Source organism: Ooceraea biroi, chromosome 1, assembly GCF_003672135.1.
Source record: "Ooceraea biroi isolate clonal line C1 chromosome 1, Obir_v5.4, whole genome shotgun sequence".
Lineage (NCBI taxonomy): Eukaryota > Metazoa > Arthropoda > Insecta > Hymenoptera > Formicidae > Ooceraea > Ooceraea biroi.
This window is the reverse complement of record NC_039506.1, coordinates 5,840,190-5,862,348: the sequence shown is the minus strand read 5'-3', so window position 1 is coordinate 5,862,348 and position 22,159 is coordinate 5,840,190. Positions and strand designations below refer to the sequence as shown.

Here is a 22,159-nt window from a genome sequence, read left to right as displayed (position 1 = left end):
GATTTCTGGCAAATTAAGGGATGGTCAGATTTCATCGCTACCTGGCGACACGGTCGTCAGAGCGCACTATTTCACATGAATGAGATTGCCTCAGTTTCCCACAGGGGCATCAAGATTCGAGAAACGGGAAACTGCGACCTTGACACCTTTGTCAGGCCTGCTGTAGTTAATCGTACGCTACGTGGTTTCACGTTTCTCGAATCTTGATGCCCCTGTGGGAAACTGAGGCAATCTCATTCATGTGAAATAGTGCGCTCTGACGACCGTGTCGCCAGGTAGCGATGAAATCTGACCATCCCTTAATTTGCCAGAAATCGGAAGCGATTTGCTCAGAAATTGTTAGAATCTCTCTTGACATTCGTGATGACGAAAAATTGATTCTGGATCAACGAGCAGCGATTGAGCCAGAGTCTCGATCTTCCACGTTTCCGACATCCTGCACGATGAGAGATTTCGATGCGGTTTTTAGCAACGTCGAACATTGCTAGAGCGTTCTCCAGATCACTCCCTGCAATAATCGCTCCAGTTCCTATGGTTGTACGCTTCGTCGGCACACCACGACGCATACACCTCTATATCATGACGCACATTGCCCCCCTTTTTTCCCTCCTCCATTTCCTCCGCATCAGAATTCGCTCTATCCGCTCTACAACGTCGCGCGCATAATGCGGACAGGAAACGACGGCGACTGTGCAAGGCCCCGCTTCCTCTCCGGATGCGCTCGATGCTTGCCTTCCGGCGCGAAGCGGCTCGTGTCGTCGACATTGAATGCGGAGCGGCCCGGTGCGTCGCGACGCCACGATTACGTCGTCCGACGACGCCACCGACGAGCGGCGTCGATCTGTGGCGTCGTTTCCGCGCGTCGTGGCAGATGGCGATACGTACCGGTGTGCGTCGCGACGCGCTGCGAACCAGAATTCGCCAAGAGTTACCATCAAAATCCAGAAGTATTCTATACGTTTGAATAATTTTTGCAAAAACAAAATTATATATTTATTGAAAGAAATAAATGTCTGAATGTTTTTAATGCAAAATTCTTGGGCACCTACGGATTATTTCACTATTATGTCACTTTTTATCATGAAATGATAACAGAATGTTTCTTTAATAAAAATATCATTATTTGCAACTTTGGAATTATTTTCAATTAAAAATTAAAGATTTATTAACTGAAAGAATTTCCCGAATTTAAAATTTTATATTTATATAATTGCTAGAATAAAGATGAATGAATTAAAATATTTTTACGTCTCTTAATCTCCATTCTATCCATTCGTTAACACATTCGCATACATCATTACAGTTCACGTAACATCAGTTTGATAAATCACGAATTTACATATCATATTTCGTTTCTTAATTATGTCGACAGTATGAATTCATGATTATATATTATCGTTAAATCCAATTTGCGTTTGTTATTTTGAATCAAGAGAACGAAAGCTGGTATAGTATACATATATTTTTTATCACTTTTGTTCGCATGAGGTTTTGCTTGCAAAATCGTATAAATATATATTATTTTAATTTATTGCAGGAAATCTGACGGATCCTTTAACTCACTGCGCGAATTTCTAACGAAAATATCATAACGATAACAATTTTTCGCGTACAACATTTCCCCGAAAATAAATATTAGTTCCGTCAACATGTTTCGGCAAACGTGAACACGCATATGTCTCCGTTATATCCCGCATGAAAACCGATCATCCGAACTTAATCCTCCATCCGATATCTCTTTTATTTACAGATCTAATTTTGCAGTGTCCAACGAACATCGCCATGAGCTTAACTCTCTCACTCAGAATTTCGATATAATATACAAAATTCTGATTCTTCCCCAAAATATCCTCAAGTTCCTGACAAGTTTCGAAAAGAGTTCTATCTCAAGTATAAAAGATGAAAAATCTTTAATTATTATTATCATTTTGAAAATAGAAAGTGAAATTAATGTTATTCGCAGAAACGTAAGAAATTATAGATTTTATCCGCGAAATATAGACGACATCTATTACAATCGTTGCGACGATAATTAATAAGCTTGCTCGTTGTCGCGATCGGTGGATACGGTGCACTTGTTTCTGTTATTTGCTATTTACAAGTTAGGATTACACGGTGATAGCGCACGATTATCGTACCACGCGTTACGCGCATAGGCTATTTCTCGTATATTTATTTTACTTCCGCTGCGCACCTCAGGCTCGTTTGCTCCTGCTCGCGCGGTGGCGCCGTGTCATTACGAACATTGTACAAGAAATTGCTTGTAAGATCTGCTGTTGATCGTGGGAACGGGGAGGACTCGCAATAGTTCGCGTAGTTATCCGCAATGCGAGTTAACATTACAAAATACGCGCGAGAAGCTGGAAGCATCCCAAGAAATCCCGGGCTGGAAGGATCCTCTGCCGGAGAATGAAAACGCACGATGCAATTAGCGCAAGATGCGGGTATTTTGAGAAACGAGGAGCCCGCAAATTTAATCGTCATCGATTACACACATTCGATATTTTTAATAAAAGTAATCTTCTTTAGGACCGGTAAAAATGATATCTCATATGTAATTGCCCGAGAGTACGCAGAATAGTTCACGATGCATTTATACGTGCGTCTCTTTTTCAAGACATCGTTTACATTTTCTGCAATTTGCCGTGCACCGATGTACGCGGGTATAGAAGATGCGAAACTAAAAGCGTAAATACTATCCGTATTTAAACGAAGTCATTATCGAGGATGCGCCTTGCGAAAAAGCAAAGATCGTAATTTAACAAATTTTTATAAATGTCTTATAAAAAGCTTATTCTCGAGTTGTGTTAAAATCTTTCTGATAGATTCTGGATTTGAGTTTGAGGTTTGCTTATCAGACTATTTATGATATTGAAAATTAAGAAATTGTGGAAGATAAATTGCGATAGATCCATAAATAAAAACCGTTGATTCACGAAACGTCAACGTTTCCTAAATATATGGAATTGAGAAGAGCGGCGATCAGGGCAGCGTAACTCATCTCTCTGTATTCGGTTCCACCTATGATTTCCGTGCACAATAAGCATGAACGAACCTTCTCTACCGTAATCTAATATTCCATATTAAGGATTCAGGCGGTGACACGTATACATGCCAAAGTAAATAGAGAGAATCACAAGCGAATGAATGCGCAGATAAACGCACACATGGTTATTCCGCTGTCGAATGCAACATGACAGTGAGCCTCGATTGACCCGGTCCGTTGTATATGAGCAAATATCGCGCGCAAGACGCATTCCATTAATTAATATCGGGACAGATTCTGCTTGTCTCCCTCATTTCAACCACCTGTGCAAATATTCATATTTTCTTTTGTCATTCATGCGAGACTCAAACGTATATTAGTTCCCGTGACGGATTAATACCTTAATGATCTACTAATGTGAAATTGCCAGAGATTGAAACTCAAGTTGAAATTCAAGTTAGAGAGAGAAAGAGAGAGAAGAAGAGGGGGAGGGAAGAAAAGAGAGGTAAAATATTTTATATGGCGCACACAATACGAGAAGACAATTGCTATTCTATTTAAGAGAGCGAAATGCATCGATGCAATCTCTCGAATCCTTGCTTCGTTTGTTGTAGATATACGTCATGTAGTTTGCCAACGACATACATATCAGAATATTGTTCTCTTTCCACGCCAACATCGAGAAACACGATGATTTTAATTATTGGAGAAAACGCTCCGACGATTTATATCTCCGATCTTTTATTTCTTCATGGCGAGCCGGCTGATGGATATTATTGCCAATCATAATCGTAAAACCGCTGCAAGATATTGGCTTTTCCCTTAATTGTCACAACTAATTTGTTCATCTTATCTACAGTACGATTTAGTGAAAGTTGTTAATTGTTTAGTTTAAGAAGTAAAATTATCTAAAAAACGATATATCGTGTGAATAGTATTATTATGATTCAATAAACTGTTTTTATATAAGCTCAAGATGCTTTCACTAATACATAAAATATACGTACGATAATCAAGTATAATCTTTGAGCATTATTTATTGTATGTCTATTGAGAATTGTTTCGTGGATGATTTGATAATATGGATTAAGGAAATACATTTCGCATTTTTCTCACGTTATTCACGTAATGAACTTTTAAGCCTTTCTTTCCGCCTAGAAAGGTCGACAGGCCCCTTCGATTTTTCTTTCATTTTTTATTTTAGACAACTTTGATCTCCGGTATTTTCCGCTTCATGTCATAGTACTCCGTGACAGTATTAGTAATAACGTGCGGCAACATGCGCACAGAGAAAATAAAGTTAAAGTCTGTAACCGACATAATTCACTGGCGCGAACAACGGATGACAAATTCGATATTCTCCTTTCCTTCTTTATTATTTTCTTATATTTTTCCTTTTTTTTCTTCCTTCAACTTTGACATTGGAGATTGCGTTGCGCGCGCGATACCAGTAATGGCACTCCGTCTCTATCACACTGGATCTTCGATATTAAAATATTGTTGCGCCATTAGTTCTCAGTGAGGTAGAATTTCCATTGAATGCTATTGGGTAACGTAGCGCACTTGCAGTCCCCCTTCAATCCGTTTCTTTATTTTCTCGGCGAGTATTTCGCCGTTTTCGCCATTCGATCCGCAATACGGCTCGTGAGCGTTGCGCGTCGTATTTTCTCTGCTTTCGTCGCGACCGAGTTCACGAGGAATATAAAAATGCTGGAAAAGTCCAAGGACTCTCCTCGACCCATCGGGGTCGCCGGAGCGGGATTAATTCCGATCACGAAGGCGGCAGTACTCGCGGAATGTACTCGATGCACACATATGCATGAATTCGGTCTCTTCGCACGACAAAAAATGACACGCGCGGGACGTAGATTGGACAAGTTCCCGTTTTCGCGTAAATACTTGTAAAAGCAGCCACGCACGAACCCGTGTTTTTTTTGCGGTTAATATTGCACGCGAGCATGTTGGGAATATAAATATTCTGCATACACTGCGTGCGCTGTGGTAACAATATAATTCGCTTTATAGAGCTTGCACCAGTTTATTTATTTTGGACATTTTCGGCTGCGCGAGTCACTTGAAGCTTGTGAAAATCAGGATAGTTCATTTGTTCACACGACGAATTAAAATCTTGTGTTTTATATAAATTAAACTTCTTTTTAACGCGTTTCTCTTTATTACTGTCTTTATATCTTCAACTTTTTATATCTTCGACCTTTTTTGCTGCAATATTTATATAATCGGAATTTTATGATCTTGCATACTAAAAACTGTACTGAACAAAATAGTCGAACGCAACTAAAGATAGGAGCTTACGGAATATTTTCAGATGTTCAACGAACCTGAGCGTATGTTTAATGAATGTATAATACTTGAGTTGCCGTGCACTTTCGGAGATGATACTTCGATATTTCTCGCACTTATCACCGCGCAGAGATCTCAATGAAATTGATATACCCGGATGAGGTAACATCCCGTTGCTAAGTGTAGTGGAACGCGAGCGAACAGATTGCCTCGTTGAAGAACTAATAATAGATGGACCGTTTGTTTCCGGCTTGTTAGTCCGTCGATCTTCGTCGGACTCGGCGTCGTCGGTTATTCCCAGACTGCCGAGAATGGATCCGCGTGCTGTTGCTCTCGCTTTGCCGAAGACTGATTAGCGTGTATCGCTGACGCCGTTGGATTAACTTGCAACGCGGTTTTACCGTTGATCGGGATAGCGGAAGCGTGGAATCGCGCGTCGGTTCGGTCCCAACGGAAACGTCATTAGTCGACGGGCCTTTCATTCGTCATTTGCTACTCGCGCGGGCGCGCGTGCATTTTGCTCGATTAACCGAGTAATTTGGCGCGTTTAACGGTTTCGCCTTTCCATCAATCACGCGTGATGGATCGGCGCCAGTTCGGGACAGCCAGTATTTGCGAGTGATAACACGTCACGCGCGATTACGCTCACTTGGTATCGGCTTTGCACGACATCCGGGCTTGCCATTGAAATTTCCCTTCGAAAAAAAACCGGCCCTTCATGAAAACCTCTGTCACCACTATACTCTTGGACGCTTGAGATTAATCTCGCTGAAAAATCCATCGTCGGTGATGTATAATCGTCCGATATTGTTGACTTTTATATGACAGAGAATAGGCTGCAATCATTCTGGGCAAGGATTTCGGGCAGAAACTAACGGAGTGCATTGCATGCATGAAAGAAAAAGATTTAATTGAAAATGATAAAAATAGTAATAGTAATAGTTGTCAATCTCGAAAGATTTTATCTAACTGTATAGGATACGAGTTCCTGTTGGTGTCGAATTTATGTTTTACAACACGCAGTTTCTAAACTAATCGCTAGAAAGAATATTGCAGTATAGAGAAGGATGTGTATTTCCACGTTTTCTCCCAATATAAAGATAATTTCCGACGAATACCTTTAGATGATAAATCGGATAAAATATTAAATAAAACAATTTTAATGTTTCCATAGAATGGCGAGTCAAGAGCAGCTTTTCGCAGAATCATTTTCTTCAGTCGTTAAAGGTCTCTTCACACATATCCGTGACGTGTCAGTACCGTATCAGTACCGTGTCGATTCGCATATGTTACTACGCCGGACATGTATAAATACTAGTATAAAAACATGTATGTATAAAACTGAGCGAATACGGCACTGACACGTCACGGATATGTGTGAAGAGGCCTTAATTCGGGTCGCCTGATATGATCACGGTAAGGCGCGTACTCGCTCTATTGCGCCAATCTTCAAGCAGCTTTGAGAACAAAAATCGCGACGAATATAGCCTCGTTATGCTCGGTGCTCGACTCTACAGAGTTAGAGTAGATTACAGAAGGCGTGCATTATGCCAGGAATAAACGCGAGTATCAAAGGTGCATATTAATAACGGACATTACATTTTCGCGTGACTCGGCGTATCGAGATCTGAGCTCGGCGAGATTGCACCGGTCGCAATACCTGATATATTGACCAGCACAGGCAGTGCGAAACCATGACAACCTCTCTCGCGTTATGCCGTTACGCATACACGAGCGCGGATATGTTGTCGGCTGTGCAAGGCTTTAATGGATACTAATCGATGTCGCGTTAGGCACCGGGCTTCCATTACGACGGACAGCGTATTATATTTTTCGGGCCACGGAACGAGGCTGAAGCGAAGGGTGGTCCTCCCCCGTGCGTAGCGTTAATTTCTCACCTTCCCTCCCTCCTTCCCGCCCGCCGCCACCCTCTCTCGTCGACGGTGTCGTGACAAATGATCCACGTTAGATACGCGCGGTGTATATGCGTATCGCGGAAAATGATTTACATAATTTTGCATGAGGCTGAAGTTTATCGATCGGCTGCCACATTGCTGTTAACGTGCATCCTGTCAGTCGAGCGTTCGCGCGAGGTATATGCACCGCCGACACGGCGACGTCGCGTATGATCGACATTTTTCAGATTGCTATCGTGACGACGTGCTGCCTCTCTGTACTCTCCCCGTTGCACTCACTGGGGCTGAATTCCCTCTTCTCTTTATGTCCCACCGAATTTCGCCGGTGTTTGACGTATCCTGTAAGGCGCTCACGACAGTCTCTGCCTTTCATCCGCTCGCGCGTCATTATTTAAACTTCTCGGCGAAGACGGGAAGTGGCGGCACGCGAAGTGAAGAATTGGAGAAACCGAGAAAAGGCATTAGCACTCGTCGATGCGGCTTGTATTGCGTCCAAGTCGCGACGTTAACGCTTTGCCGTCAATTTGTTTCGCGTGTGTCGAAGAAACGTTTGAACATCCTGCGGACCACCCGAGACGAGAGATATTCTTTAGCGAATTTTATCACGCATTGTGGCAATAGAAAATCGGTGAGGTGTAACCTTTCATGCGTATTTACCGATATATTTATAATTATTTATATTTATTTAAAGGTAGCAAATGTTTTAAATTTTACATATTAGAGAATTTTGTTCAGTTTATTATTCTACATATTCGCTTGCATTTACTTATAAACGTTTTGAAAGATTGCCTCTGTTTTTAAAGGAATCTGAGACAAGTAAGATTTTTTGCAATCTTCGCCGAGAAAGAATCTCTGTTTCCCTTTCTCGGAGACAAATCCTTGCAGTGGCGGCTCGACGTTCCGGAAGCAATCTCGTTTGACAGCTCACTGTCGCCTTCGCGCGACAATTCGATATGTACACACACGTACAGACCGCGTTATACGGAGCATATCAAACCTCGCAGAAATTGAATCAGCGGCGGTCGGAGGAATCCGTAAACGGAAACGTGAACGCGAATCAACGGTGCACTCGGTGCTTCTCTCGCCGGCGCGCGACGCTTCGTTGCTAAAGATAATATCGTTCCGTACGACAAATTGGCACGTATCGTGGCGTAAAGAGGTGCCCGCCCGTCTGCATTACGTATATATTTTGAAAATTTCGGCAGACATGTATTTTCAGATAATCAAATAGCGCTTTCAATAAATTCCTACGTATAAAATTATACGTTAAAATTACATAAATTGTCATTTAACACATATTAAAAGAAAATTAGGTATTCATTTAAACTATGTTTCCTCGCAAATCTGCGGATAAATTAAATTGAATTGGATTATCTGAATAAATTTAAATGCATTCAATGTCATGCATTAAATGACATATCAAAAGAGAAGACTCGTATAGAATTAAATGTTAAACATCATCAAATATTAATATGTAATGTTACATACAAGTAAAAGTACGTTTATAATGATATCTCACCACATACGAAAAATCTGTATACTGTAAGCGTATTATTATTCCTTGATCGAACATAACTGTTTCTTCAGCTGAATAATTTCGATATTAGTTTTATTCTTGAAATCTACTAAATTAATACGATAATCGATTCTGTGTCCCACTGACAGTCAGGTGTGAGATATAAACGATTCTGAATGTCAGAACACCTTGTATATTAATAGCCTCGCTTGTGCACGCTGTGTCAAATTGGAGGGAGACTAATGTAAAGTGCATCGCGCCCAGGGAAGAGAAATGATCGAAGGGGCCAGTATCCGAAAGGCGATTTAAAGGCACTCTTGAATGCCGCCCGCGTTCACGCATATGTGCACGACGCTTTTTTCACCGATAAATAATTTTAGTCTGGGCGTTACCAGATCCCGCTGATTTCTCGAGAAGCTACCTCGAGGGAGCGAAATGGATACTCGGATAAAGCTAACGAAGATGATCGTACGAAATATGATGGCGATTCGTCGAGGATTGAGAAAAACAGCGAGCATTTAGTGAAGTGAGTCTTTGGTATCTCGATCTCCTCGCGTATATTTCACGCCGTTCTCGTTCAGCGGAACGGAAAGGATTCATATTACTGGATCGAGCCGATTTTCTCGATAGACGCGTTTCCTCGCGCGCGATTAAATATCAAAGAATACGGTAATCTGGTGTATGAAAGATTCAAAGATATAGTCAATTTTCCACGGTGAAATGGATTTGATTTCGTTGATAAAAATATTGGAAAATATCTTACATCTGTATTTCGTTAACGATCTCTGTGATGTTATTTGAAGAATAGAGAATTTGTTGAGTCTTGCAAAACTGTGTGTACATCTGATATATGTATATAATGTTATAACGTTGCAATTTAAGGATGATGGTTCTAAGCCACGAAAGGCAGTGTTATTTTACTGCTATTCTCGAACTAATAGAGGAAAAACGAGACTGAAGTTTTGACCATTTCCAGTCGTTCAATAGAGCGTTACTGCATCAATATTTTACGTCAATGGAAGGGAAGCGTCGTCGATGGTCCCTTTATTCACGTCAATTTATCGATGGATTTGAGCCATGTATTAGCCGATAATCCAATTCGTCAGTAATGTCCGCTGGTGCATTTATTGGACGGATGATTATTAAAACGTTTGGCGTGCTCGCGATTGACGATTGGAGTTAACACGGCTTTCATTCGATCTCGAAACAGCATTGTAATTCTTTTGTTTTGCATTGTTGAAAAATATAATAATATGGCACTCTTGATTAAGAATATAATATAACAGATAAAATATCGGATAAAACTGGAACAAAGTAGCACATTGTTCGAGCATTTTACAGCTAAATGCAGTATCGGGTTTAACAACATAAATGTACCGAATGTGTCACATGAAAATGTACGAGTCGCAACGTGAAACTTAGTACTCTCTCATTTATTACTTTTTGCGATCCAGACAAAGATCTCGCTGCGCTTAAAGCCTTTATTATGGTCAAATTGCGTGGCACTTAGCTTTAAACGTCGTTAAACGTTGAGAGAAGTCTACTTTGTTTTACTGTTCCTTTGCAGGAGGAAGGGTTAGAACAAGAAGCGGCAGAAGAAGAACGTGAATAGAAAACAGCAGCAGCTTTGGCATAATCAATATCTGCTCATGTTTTAAATATTCAAATAATAAAAAACTAACATTCAATAAAATTTAGATAAACGATAAAAAATTATTAAACTAGTTTTTTAAATACATTTTTCATGTATATGAAATGGTTTTTGGTAAATTAATAAATCACTGCTTCGCGCGCGCGAGTAAGTACCCTATTATTATATATAAATATATATAAGCAGCATGTGTAAGAGTAATATGTAATATGTACATACATATAGAATCATGCTTTTAAATTGTATTCAAGCACTGTAAAGACGAAATAAAAGATAAAGTAAAAATCACAGAAACACAATTACTCAGAACGTTATTGTTCCTTGCTTTTGCAATGCTCGGATTTCTACTTTTATTTTATTTAACTTATTGGATTCGACCAATCATTCTCTTTTATTGTTAGAATTATCTCCTCATAAATCAATCACGCAACCAGCATCATCGCTCATGTTATTCCGCCATTATTATCATCACATGCATCCACATACGTCGAGCATACGGCCAAAATAACTGGCCACCAAATGGAGAACACGGAAAGAATATAAATGGGAAGTGTGCGAGGAGGATAGCAAAAGGAAGAAAGAAAAAGGCAGGGGCTCAAGCTATTCTTAATTAACTAAAATACGCCGCGAGAAAGCTTCCTTGTCATTCTCTTTTTGTAAACTCTCATTAGAGTCTCCTCTTGAGTTCATTGCAGGTGTTACTCGGGTAATTTCCGGTATTCCGCGTTGTTCGTGAAAATTCTTAATTCCTCAGGACACAGAGAAAAAGATTAATTATTTTATATGCACACTGTATATTTTTGGAACGAAAAATTGTTCGGAAAGTAATGGTATACGCACGTCTCTCGTTTCTGACACGTGGAGTAATGTTTCCTCTGCGGAAATATCCCGGAGAAGACGGAAGAATTAGAGTGAATGAGTGCTGGCGTTATGAGAGAGCGCGACGCTCAGATCAGGAGTTATTTTCTCCCTACGTAACATTTATGTGAAATATCCTGTTGCTGCTCTATCCACTTCTGTTACCGAATTTGTGTAAGAGGAACAAATACCTACATATTTGTAAGTATAAGTATTTATCGTGTTTCCTACTTTAACATGAAACAGTTATAGACTTTAATAAGATTTAGAAATCTAATATTACGATCTCGATAATCTTTCCTCAATAAACGATTCCTCAGAAAACGATTAAAATTAATCACCATCGATGACGTCGATACCGTTTTGACATGTTTAAGTAGGCCACGCTATTTTCATGTTCGAGATATTATCGCATAACATTTTGCCATTTTTAGCCGAGATATAGTTCAGACATCTCACAAAAAAGTCTTAAATGTTTTCAACTTGAAAAGAAGCTATGTTATTTTTTCAGAGATATTGATATGATTTTTTTATTTATTGTTCACTCGTCAGCATATGATAAACAACATTTTAACGGAAAAATTAATTCAGAAATATAATTTCCCTTTACGCTGTACAAAATACGTAACATAAACAAATTCGCAGGCTTGTTTTTCACATCATGCTAAAGTAAGAGAAGATAAATCTATAGAGATAATTTCACTTCATAGATTTGTGCGCGTTTCTCGTGTGTGTGTGTACGCGTATACGTGTGCCTTACATACGCGTACAAAAAAGGAAGCCGTGAAAAGGGCAAGGACGCAGGCATGGAACAAAACGTTGTGATGTCGGACGTTGAAACGAAAGACGGGACAAGTACGACGCCGTAATAACATTCTTTATGCGCGTTTCACGAGATGGAAACGCGCCGGGGATAATTTCAGAGCAGACGAATGAACATCTGCTGCTGCACCTCGAAGAGAGCACTCATTCAGGGTTCTTCGTTTTCATTCAGTGTTTCTTCTTATCTCGCGATGCTCGTAATTCCTCTCGCTCGCACGGCCATGCGCATAAGGGCGCGTATAACGAAGTAATTAACCCTTCGGCTACCTATACACGCGCGAGTCGATACAACTTTACGATAATGGCAGGGAACTTTTAATACCGCGCGTTACTTCCTGGCAATCGCGGCAATTTTTGTAATATTACGTAATTACGATGACAAGCAAAAATGCGAGAGTTTATTACTCTAAAAATCGCGATCATCGATGTTTCGCAGCGTGTATTTGTTCATTCGTACCGCACGAACCGCTGGAAAGTTCCGTGGTGTGTGGATACGTCGCCGAGTGGAAAATTACTACCTTATCTCGGCGATATACGAGGAAGAAAAATAAAATCCACCAAATTCGTAGAGAAGTTTATAAAGCGAATGCGTTATTGTAAATTTTGTATGCGGTGTGGAAAACCCCGCTCGCGGTCGGTTCTACAATGTAATCGTGAGTTGTAAACTTACGGGATATCCGTGTCGATAATATATCGGTTATAAATAACGGAGAGCCGAGAGCAGACGTGCGCGATGATGAGAAAAGTTCTTCTAAGCGCGTTCTTGGCGCGATCATGCTTACCCGGGATGACGGAATTGGCATTTTCGCGATAAGAAAAAATACGGAGCCCCGCGTTGAATAACGATGTTCACGTGGTACAATGATCCCGATCATAACGGTAACGTAACGTAACGATGATAGTTCTAGAAAATTATACCGGTCCCGGTATGCAATTAAAGCGTTACTTTGTAATACGTAACACGCGAGTTCCTCCACTCGTCCATAAAAGGAAACCCGTTCTGCGGAGACTTAATTTTCATCCGGAGCACTTTGTTTCCGGTTTGGTAACCCCCTGAAGAATTGTGGTAATGCATAACCATGCGACTTTGGCTCCTATATAAAGTCGTAAATTTAGAACGTACCTTCTGCAAAACTTTTCAATAAAAATTTGCCCCTTAGGAATAATTGCACTCAATTGGTCCGTACATAATAAATGAATGTTGATATTTAATGTAAGATATAATACTTCTTATCCAAATCCAAATCTTCTTATTCAAATTAAAACATTTTAACGAATCACAACTAAACTGAAAACATATAATAGTTTCTTGATAATAAAATTGATAGCCACGTAATAAAATTTCTGATAAAAATTTGCTATATGTTAGATTAAATAGTGCATTTAATAAATGACATTGGCATTCTAGGAATTCATTCGAAGTATGTTGAAAATTTTGATTCATTGATAATCACCATGACGAAATTTCAGCGTAATTACTCGCCTGACCACTAATGCGGGGTTCTTGTGCGCTGTAACGTAAAATCGCAATTTAGGGCAAACGATAGAGTTTGACATTTTGACATAAAATATGTTAAATTGTTACTGTAGAACTGATTCTCCAAATAAACAACTATTATGATAACAGTTACACGCATAATTAAGTTTCTGCACTTGTATCGTGCACACTAATTTTGAGATTGACTGGATAGACGAACAACTTCGGTAACTTAATTGGTCGTCCGCTAATTGACCATTCCACTTTTCACTTAAAGCAAAAGCCAACATTGGCTAACATGAGTTGCGTGAAATAATTGAGATTCTCCTGTAATGGCCAATTTCATGCAACTAGAAAATATTATAATAAAATATGAGTCATTAAATTTAACGTACTCTATATTTCTAAAATCATAGTGTTAACCAATCGGTTTTTATTAAAAAGTACTTAAAATCTCTAAAAAAAAGTGATACAGAAAAAGAATTTATTAAAGAAAAACGAATTTTATAAGATAATTCCATACTTTCCAATCTATAAAATCTCTTTATTATTAAATTGAAATATATACCGTTATTGCTAGAAACTAGAATCTTATTACACTCTTTACTACTTCTGAAACTTGATTGGCTATAAATCTGTTATTTCCACCATCGATCATCTCGGTAACGTATTAAACGCATACGCAATTTATTATCTCCACGGATAGACGATGAAAACATGATTGATCGCGATCCCATGTTTATTAGTAATAATTCGCTAGCTGATGTAATCTATCGTGTTCCAATTATTTGTTAATTAAATTCATTGCATGTATACCTTCCATACGTTCCGAAGTGATTATAACTATGTGTGTCCTAAATTAATAGCGATTTCAGTTCCCACCGATTTCCATATTCTACTCGATGGTATTACACATATTTTAATCTGAGTTAAATCATGAATGAAAGTTTACAAGTCAAGTGTAAAAAATGAAAAATATTTTGCCTCCCACGCACTCTTCATGCAGTCACTTTTTAATTAACTATGAATTTGTTGAAACAGAAATCAAACTGGAGCAATTCAGCTTACTATCGTCGAAACGTTGTTAATTTCGCAAAGTGACTATTTCTATGCAAAGGGATCCCCTTTCATCATGGCAGATTCGCAGGCGTCCTCCGCGTATTTGTATAATCCTTTGTCACTCTATCACAATAATTAGCAACCGCGCGTTCTCTCCTCTTTGAGCTCACGAGATGAGAATCCGAGGGAGACGAACATGCTACCGTATTGTTGGTCTCGGATAAAGATCATCATACAGCCGCAAAGCCTCACGTCTCGCAATTCCCGTCTCCCTTTTTCGACGGCGAGGCAGGTAATTAAATCCGTCATCAGCGAAATTACAGCGGGGGTTTCGTTTCTGTTCTCACGTGACAGTTGTACAATGAAGCGAGCAGAGGACACAAGACACCGTCCGTCCTGGTTTCCAGCATTCGACTTCCGCCTCGGTATCTTCGTCGGAGCATTCCTGCCGCTCCATCACAAATCGAGTGTACGTAAAAGGGAACAAACGTGCTCGGCCTGTTCTCCGCCTCTCGGTCAGCTCGACGGCTAACCGCATGCTCCGCGAAACCACCCAGCTCGTGTCGGAAACTCACTTCGCCCTCACTTCGATATCCGTTCCGACTGTTCCTCAAGGGCCGGCGGTTTCGACATTCCTCGAGAAGCGGTCACGTTGACCAAAATCGTTTGACGCAGCGGTTCTCACTCCGCGAAGACGGATCTTGATCGCTGCCAATGGAGTGGAATGTTTTCGGGCACGAACATTAGGTCCGTTGATCGCAATTGCACGATTGCCGAAACAGATTATTAGCCGTCTTGACGATCGTGATTAGTCAATGTGGGACGTGCCGAAAAGTGGGTCGTAGGAATGCTCACGTAGTTTGGCAATTATGCTGCTCAGTCTAACGAAATTACACTGTGAGAAATGGAACTCAATGCCGAACTGGAACGCGGTTAGAATTACAATGCCGAACCAGCCGCTTTTCGCGGTAGGATCGGCGTGAAGGCGGGCGCGATCGTTAAAAAATTCCTCGCGCCAATCGATCATCATGATGAAATGATCTCCTGCCAGGTTTCTTTCGATAGATTGTCCATCGCGTATTAAACGTTTCTGAAATATTTATTCCGAAACAGAGAGAGAGATGACGCCTACGCGGATGTGGAACGATGACCTTAACCCACTTCCGCTTTCTTTCTCCTGCCATCGTTTTCCCCCTCAGTCCTTTTATCCACCCGCATATTGATAAACCTCTTCTTTCATGTTCTTTCTTCTCTCTTTCTCCATTTCACGCGCGCATATATGGAGCCGCGTCCATATACAGCCCCGACGACTTCGCGTGCTCAGCTTGTGGGCCACGTATATTAAACTGCCGACGGACTCGGGTGAAATTGAATCTGCACCGAATACCGAGTGTAACGTGGAGTTTACAGCTCGGCGAGGCACTACCTTTGATCAGTTATGCGATTTGCTTAATGAAATAGCTGGAATCGACTAGCGCGCGAATATTCACTCTTGTCGATTAGCATCATCCCCCGTGGAGATCGGGTGGTTTCGTCGAATCAACAGCCGTGCTCAAAAATTACATGCATCAGCAAATTGATCTACATTAAGATGAAGATATATAACATACTTTGTTCACGGAATAACAGTATTTTTTGCTAGCACGAGGTTTTGTGTAGAAATTTTTAACGCTAAGTGTGCTAGGACACGATCGCTTTTATCGGAATACGGTACGCTTTAATGGATGAAAGTTGTTCGAGGAGAAAGTACGAGTGTTTTGCGCGATTTCTGCCCAATCATTGCGCGACACTCACATTTCCGTGTTGATGTTTATTTTGTTGTTTTATAATGCATTAATGCACGAATCGCTTAGGTAATATATTGCGCCAGTCAAGCGCAAATCAAATAATACACATAAGTTATTACTGAAATGGCAAAACGATGCTTTTATAAAATTACGAGAAACGCGAATCACGAAACGCAATGTAAAATTATGATGAAGGAAGTGATCGATTAAGAATAAAGAACTACGGAGATGTTCCAACGCGATCACGCGCGATCATCCCATTAAGATACGAGCGATTCTTTTGTCGTCGTCGCGGAATTGCCGTTCCAGCGCGATGTCGGTGACGTTTCGTGGGGAATTTAAAGCGGGTCGGGATACGACGACGTGAAAAAAGGGTCTCTGCGATATCTCACTGTCGACGTCGCCTTCCTCGTTGGCGAGCGGGCCGCGTTTGTGAAGGAAATCATGACAAGACGTGGATATTGTCTTCCGCGGGGACGTCGCCGCTTCAATCGCATTTAAAAGTCGTGAGAATGTCCCCTTCAGCAACGCAAAGAGGTACCCGAAGCAAGAAACCCGGCCGACTGGTATTTCCGTATGTTTTTTCGTACGTCACTATGTCTGGTACAATCGCGAAAAGACGTTCTGTTCGTATGTATTAAATTTCGTTCATTTTTCACTCTTCTGCCGGATGTCACATAGTGACTGCAGAAAAACCTCGATGCATATCAAGAAATTAACGTGGAAATGACACAAAATTGGTATGGAACATGGTACCGATTCAGGGATGTATATCGGACAGTGTAATCATGAGGTATTATCTTATCTGCACCGATCAATTTATAATACTATAACCGGTACTGTGCAACTTATTAATTTACAACAGTGACTCCTTTATTTTCATAAAGAGAGAGAACATAATCCAAAGTAACCACCAATCTGTGTAAAATTAGGTATACACTGTTATTTCAAGATATAAACTATTTATATATCAAATATTATATGTTTCTTGATCTCCCATATTCGCAAATATAATATTTACACATATATATTATGCGTTGACTACGTACAAATGGAATATTTATATCTACGAATTCTTGAAATAATATATGTTGTTGTACCGTAAAACTTCCTGCCAAGTTGGGCGCATCAAAATCATGCTTAAGCAGATGATAATGATATACCTCTCATTTTTGCATATACCACAAGAATTTAAATATATAATTTTATCCAGTTGCTACCGGTATTACGTAATCTCGAATTAGTGTTATGCGCAAGTGCGTTACGAATGCTAATAGATGCTTTAACCAGCACGCGTAACAAGTTACGCAAATGGATATCAAAAAAAATTATTTAAAAGCTGCAAAACAAGCACAAAGTAAGTACTTACTTAATTTTCGTTAGCGGTATCTTTTTCGCTTATCGCGAAAGACTATTTAAAATTTTTCTCATATATATTTATAAATATTTACCTACCATTTTACCATATTATATAGAAAATTTCAGGTAATGATCACATATTAAAATAACAAAAGAAGTATTAATTATAAATAATAACAATACAGAGATCACAATTAAAAAGCAGTAACGAGTAGAAACTGTAACAAAAGGTAACGGTAAATTAATATAATACAAGTGCAGAGGATAATGTGTGCGAAAGAGAATACGTTTATGAGCACAAGTGCATATCACCTGAAAATCGTGTGGATGCATCGATGCGCCATCGTGGTTTCCCGGCTACGCGCAAAGAGGACAACCACGGAGTAAATTCCGCTGATATTTCCACGACAACGAAACAAGAACTTTGTTGTTGCAGAGAAGATAGCAAGGGGAAAATTTACGTCTCCCGGCTATACGACATATTATACGGAAAGTACTCTCTAAACCAAAGAAAAACTTTTGCATCGAGAAACGTGTTTGTGTATCTTCTCCTTTAATGAAGCTAAAATATTACTTCTCACAGAGCAGAAATAATAGCAGAAATATATCCCGAGAGAGATCGAATGTACCATAAGAAAAACGTAATTCAAAAAAATGTTTTACTTTGCACAGCACATTTAAAATATTGTAAAATTTTTATTCCCTCTGAGACCTGCTCTGTTTTCGCTGATCTCGCTCGTGGCGAAACGAGCTCCGATGTCGCATATATTTAAAATTCTTAAACAGGAGGAACAAGAATGTCTTTAATCCTTCTCTGACCTAAATATTTTGCACGTACAGAATCGTGTGAAATTTATATACAAATATACTCTATGAATTCAGCTCTGATTCTCATTGTGTCTGAACGGTTCGAACGAGGAAAACGACTCGATTTCCCTAACGTTTTCCCAGCGACGCGAATAAAAAAGAAACAGCAGAGATGCTCAGGCGACTTACAACATGCAGATTCATCGACAATGTTACGGTGCAATGAAAACAAGCGACAATTACACGCCACGGCGGCAAACCTGTTCCCGGATCTGCGAGGACGGGTTTCCGTTTCCCGGCTCGTTAAGGCGACACGCTCGAACGGCCCATCCTGCAGCCAGAAAAGTGCGCGAGCCTGTTGTCGTGGGACTTCGTAATGCTTTATCCCGTTTATGGTTCCTGTACTGTACCATAGCAACGGCTCACCCTTCCGTCCCTTACTCAATTACTCGAAACCCGGACAAGTTACCGCTAGAGATAAAACTTCCGTTAGCTTTTTCCGGTAGCGGAAACTCTCTCTCTCTTTATTTAAGCACATATTTTTCAAGAAGATGGCAGAAGTCTCAAACGTCACGTAATTTATAAAAATAAGTGTAATTAAAACTAAAAAGTAATAAATACAGATAATTTAAAATTGCACATAAACATCATTTTATAGTACAGTAACATAGCGCTGTCATTGCCCTCGAAATTTTCCCAGACTTTAGATACAAATTACGTTTATTTTACCAGCTTTTATCAAAAATATTTAAAGACTTAGAAAAATTTTTGTATCCCACAAGCTTCCTGTAAAACTTCCCGAAAGTCTTGTTATATCACTCGATCAGATGAAAAGTTTCTATCTACGATAAGGTGCGAAAGGAAACGATTATAACAAACTATAGTTCTGCTCTGAGATATATTTTTAAATACGCTATTACCCTATCCGGCATATCGCGTTTCTTGGTTCATTACACACTTTTGTAATGAAAAGAAATCACTATCAAGATATTTAAACGCGTCCGACAGCTCCCATATCTCGCAAAATGAAAAAGAGGAGCCTTATCGTCTTGGCTTTCACTCCGCGAAAAGCCCCGCACGATCCAGTTTACTCGAGCTATGCGTCTGATTACGCTGACACGCGGACGGGATCTCGCGATAGTGTTAAATCAGCGGACGTAATCCGGGGAATTAATTAACTGCTTCGTAGCTTGCCTCGGCCAAATTAGCAGCTTATGTACCACCGCCGTCTTCGATGGGTGGTCTTACTGCCGTGCATTACGTACAATTCAGCGTTAATTCAAATTGCATCAGCATCTGCCGGATCTCGTGTGCGTATGTACACGAACGTACATGCAACAACTTGCGAATCACTAGTGACCGGCATGCATAATGCGAATTCGTACAATTAAAAGAAAGGCACACCCAATGACAACAAATAATAATTCTCGGATCTAATATCGAGCGTTTCAGAAATGCAGCGAACTTCAGAAATATATTTTATGCGAATCTGAGAGTTCCCAGCGGAAATTTACTGGATATTTCATTTTTTATGATATTTCAGGCTTGAAATTTCGTATATTATATTCGATTATATGATATAAAACCTAACCTAATAATGGAAACCTAATGATGAAAGTTAAAATAAAATTTCATTTATGACTTCCATATTTTACTTTCCATTATTCAATGAAACGCGGCTTCCGTTCAGTAATAAGTTCCGTAATTATGCCTCAATTGAAATCTGCGCGAGCGAAAACATAAATCCAAATACGTCGGACAATATACGCATCCGAAATGTCACGCGAGTCGTGCAAAGTAGTATCATGCTACAAATAACCATGATGTAACGAGTTACGTGTTGAACGCAATATTCACTATTGCCCTTTGTGTAAAATTACATCAGCTGCACAATAGAACGCGACAGTTGGAGGAAAGTGGATTCCACCGTATGAAACCCTCGGATCGAACACGTGCGAACGTGAAACTTCACCGATCCCACTTCACCGCGGTAAATTGCAACTCGCGTGGGTGTCCGCACGCGCAAACTGATCGTAAATAATAATAGCATTAATGCTTGTGGGTGCACACGGTGGTGCACACGGTGATTTATCAAGAACGCGCTCTGTGAGCGCCATTCACCGTGCGTGCCGGTAAGAGCAACGTGTATACGGTAAACCCGCCACCTTCCAAACCGCTGGCTGCCGCTCGTCGGAGTGGATACCATAAAATCCCGACGCGCGGCAGCGTCTCGCGGTAAAATCAGACTACGAAATTAATTGGGGAGAGCAAATTTAAGACGCGGCGGAGATAAACGTTAATTATATAATGCCCCATTGGGATCATTCGTTTCTCGAGTTTATATCGATCTTACGAGATTGCGTGAGATCTCGTCGACGGGATTTCACCACGAGCTCTCATTCTCCCGGCGGGACGGTTATTTCGCGGGAGATTAGTCCTGATGCACGAACCTTGCATAAATTTCTGCGATAGCGTCTGGGAGTCATGATTTCCGCGAAAAAGATTATGTTCGGGTAAAATAAAGTAGCGTAATAAAAGCGCAAGGTATCCTCCCGTAACGCGTTTATGATCGCATAATATTCTCAATTTAAAAGCGCGAAAGTGCATCTTATCGAGAATACAATGTAATAAAGCGCGAGCGTCAAAGTGAAACGCGTCTCGCAGTCGCGACTTGAGATCGTGAAATACAAATATTCGAAACATAAGGGTATTAATTTTTCATATTTCTTCTCTTTTTTGCTCAAAGCGTTTGATCCCGTGTTTATTTCACTTCTGCGTCGTTTGCATTTCAGGTCTTAAATAGAATTTGCATTTAATGCTTCGCAGCATTTCGCGATGCCATTATGGTATTGTTACCTTTCACTCGATTTTCTCAATATCTCGGGTGCTCGGTTCATCGCAAACGCGTTCACCTCATTTCTCGTTGAATCGACGATTTCCATGAAATGAATTCATTACTAACGCAAATGTCATCCACGTGGTATCCAATACCATTAAATAATACGTACATATTAAGCGTATTGTCTCATGTGAAAGTTTGGGAAATGCAAATGCAAATATAATTAGCATTTTGCAATTCTTAGTAGAATTAACTACACAAACTCGTGAATAAATACCTTTCAAAATTAATATTAAAAAATAAATTTGATCAACGCGTAACGTGTTTCTGTTGCTTTCGCAAAATAAATCGATGTTGGCAGAACGAAAAACAAGACGATAGTGCCTTTCAGATATTCCAAAACCGAAGACTTGACACGACCGAAATATTGTGGCTACGAACAAAGCGACCGGGAGACGCGAGAAAAATAATCGATCTCGGCGCAAGAGCGGTAGTCGCGGCAAATCGTCGCAGCTTCGCAGTTGCAGCTACAGCTGCACACACAACGACCGTCCGATTCTCACCCACATCGCGAGCGACGCGGTAGAGCGGCCATTCGAGAGGCGGAAAAGTGAAAGCCGCGACGCGTAACGATCTAAACTATATCTCGTTTGAGAGATAGAGAGACGATGGGGTACGAGGTGTGTGGGGTGGCCCGGCGGATAGAGATCGGTATTATATAGCACGGGAACGAAGAAGGACGGGAGGACCGCGAAACACCAGGTGGCCAGCGGGGGTGGGA

General features: G+C 40.3%; 1 protein-coding gene and 1 long non-coding RNA gene across 5 annotated transcripts in view; one reads left to right on the top strand and one right to left on the bottom strand.

The window, feature by feature from the left end:
- The window catches only part of LOC105277821, a 110,928-nt gene that overhangs the window by 43,965 nt on the left and 44,804 nt on the right, over positions 1 to 22,159 (bottom strand). The gene's annotated exons all lie outside the window — the stretch shown is intronic.
- On the top strand, positions 8,068 to 10,425 carry LOC113562162. Its single transcript, XR_003406692.1, has 2 exons — positions 8,068 to 9,245; positions 10,287 to 10,425. It is a non-coding gene; the product is annotated as an uncharacterized LOC113562162 (long non-coding RNA).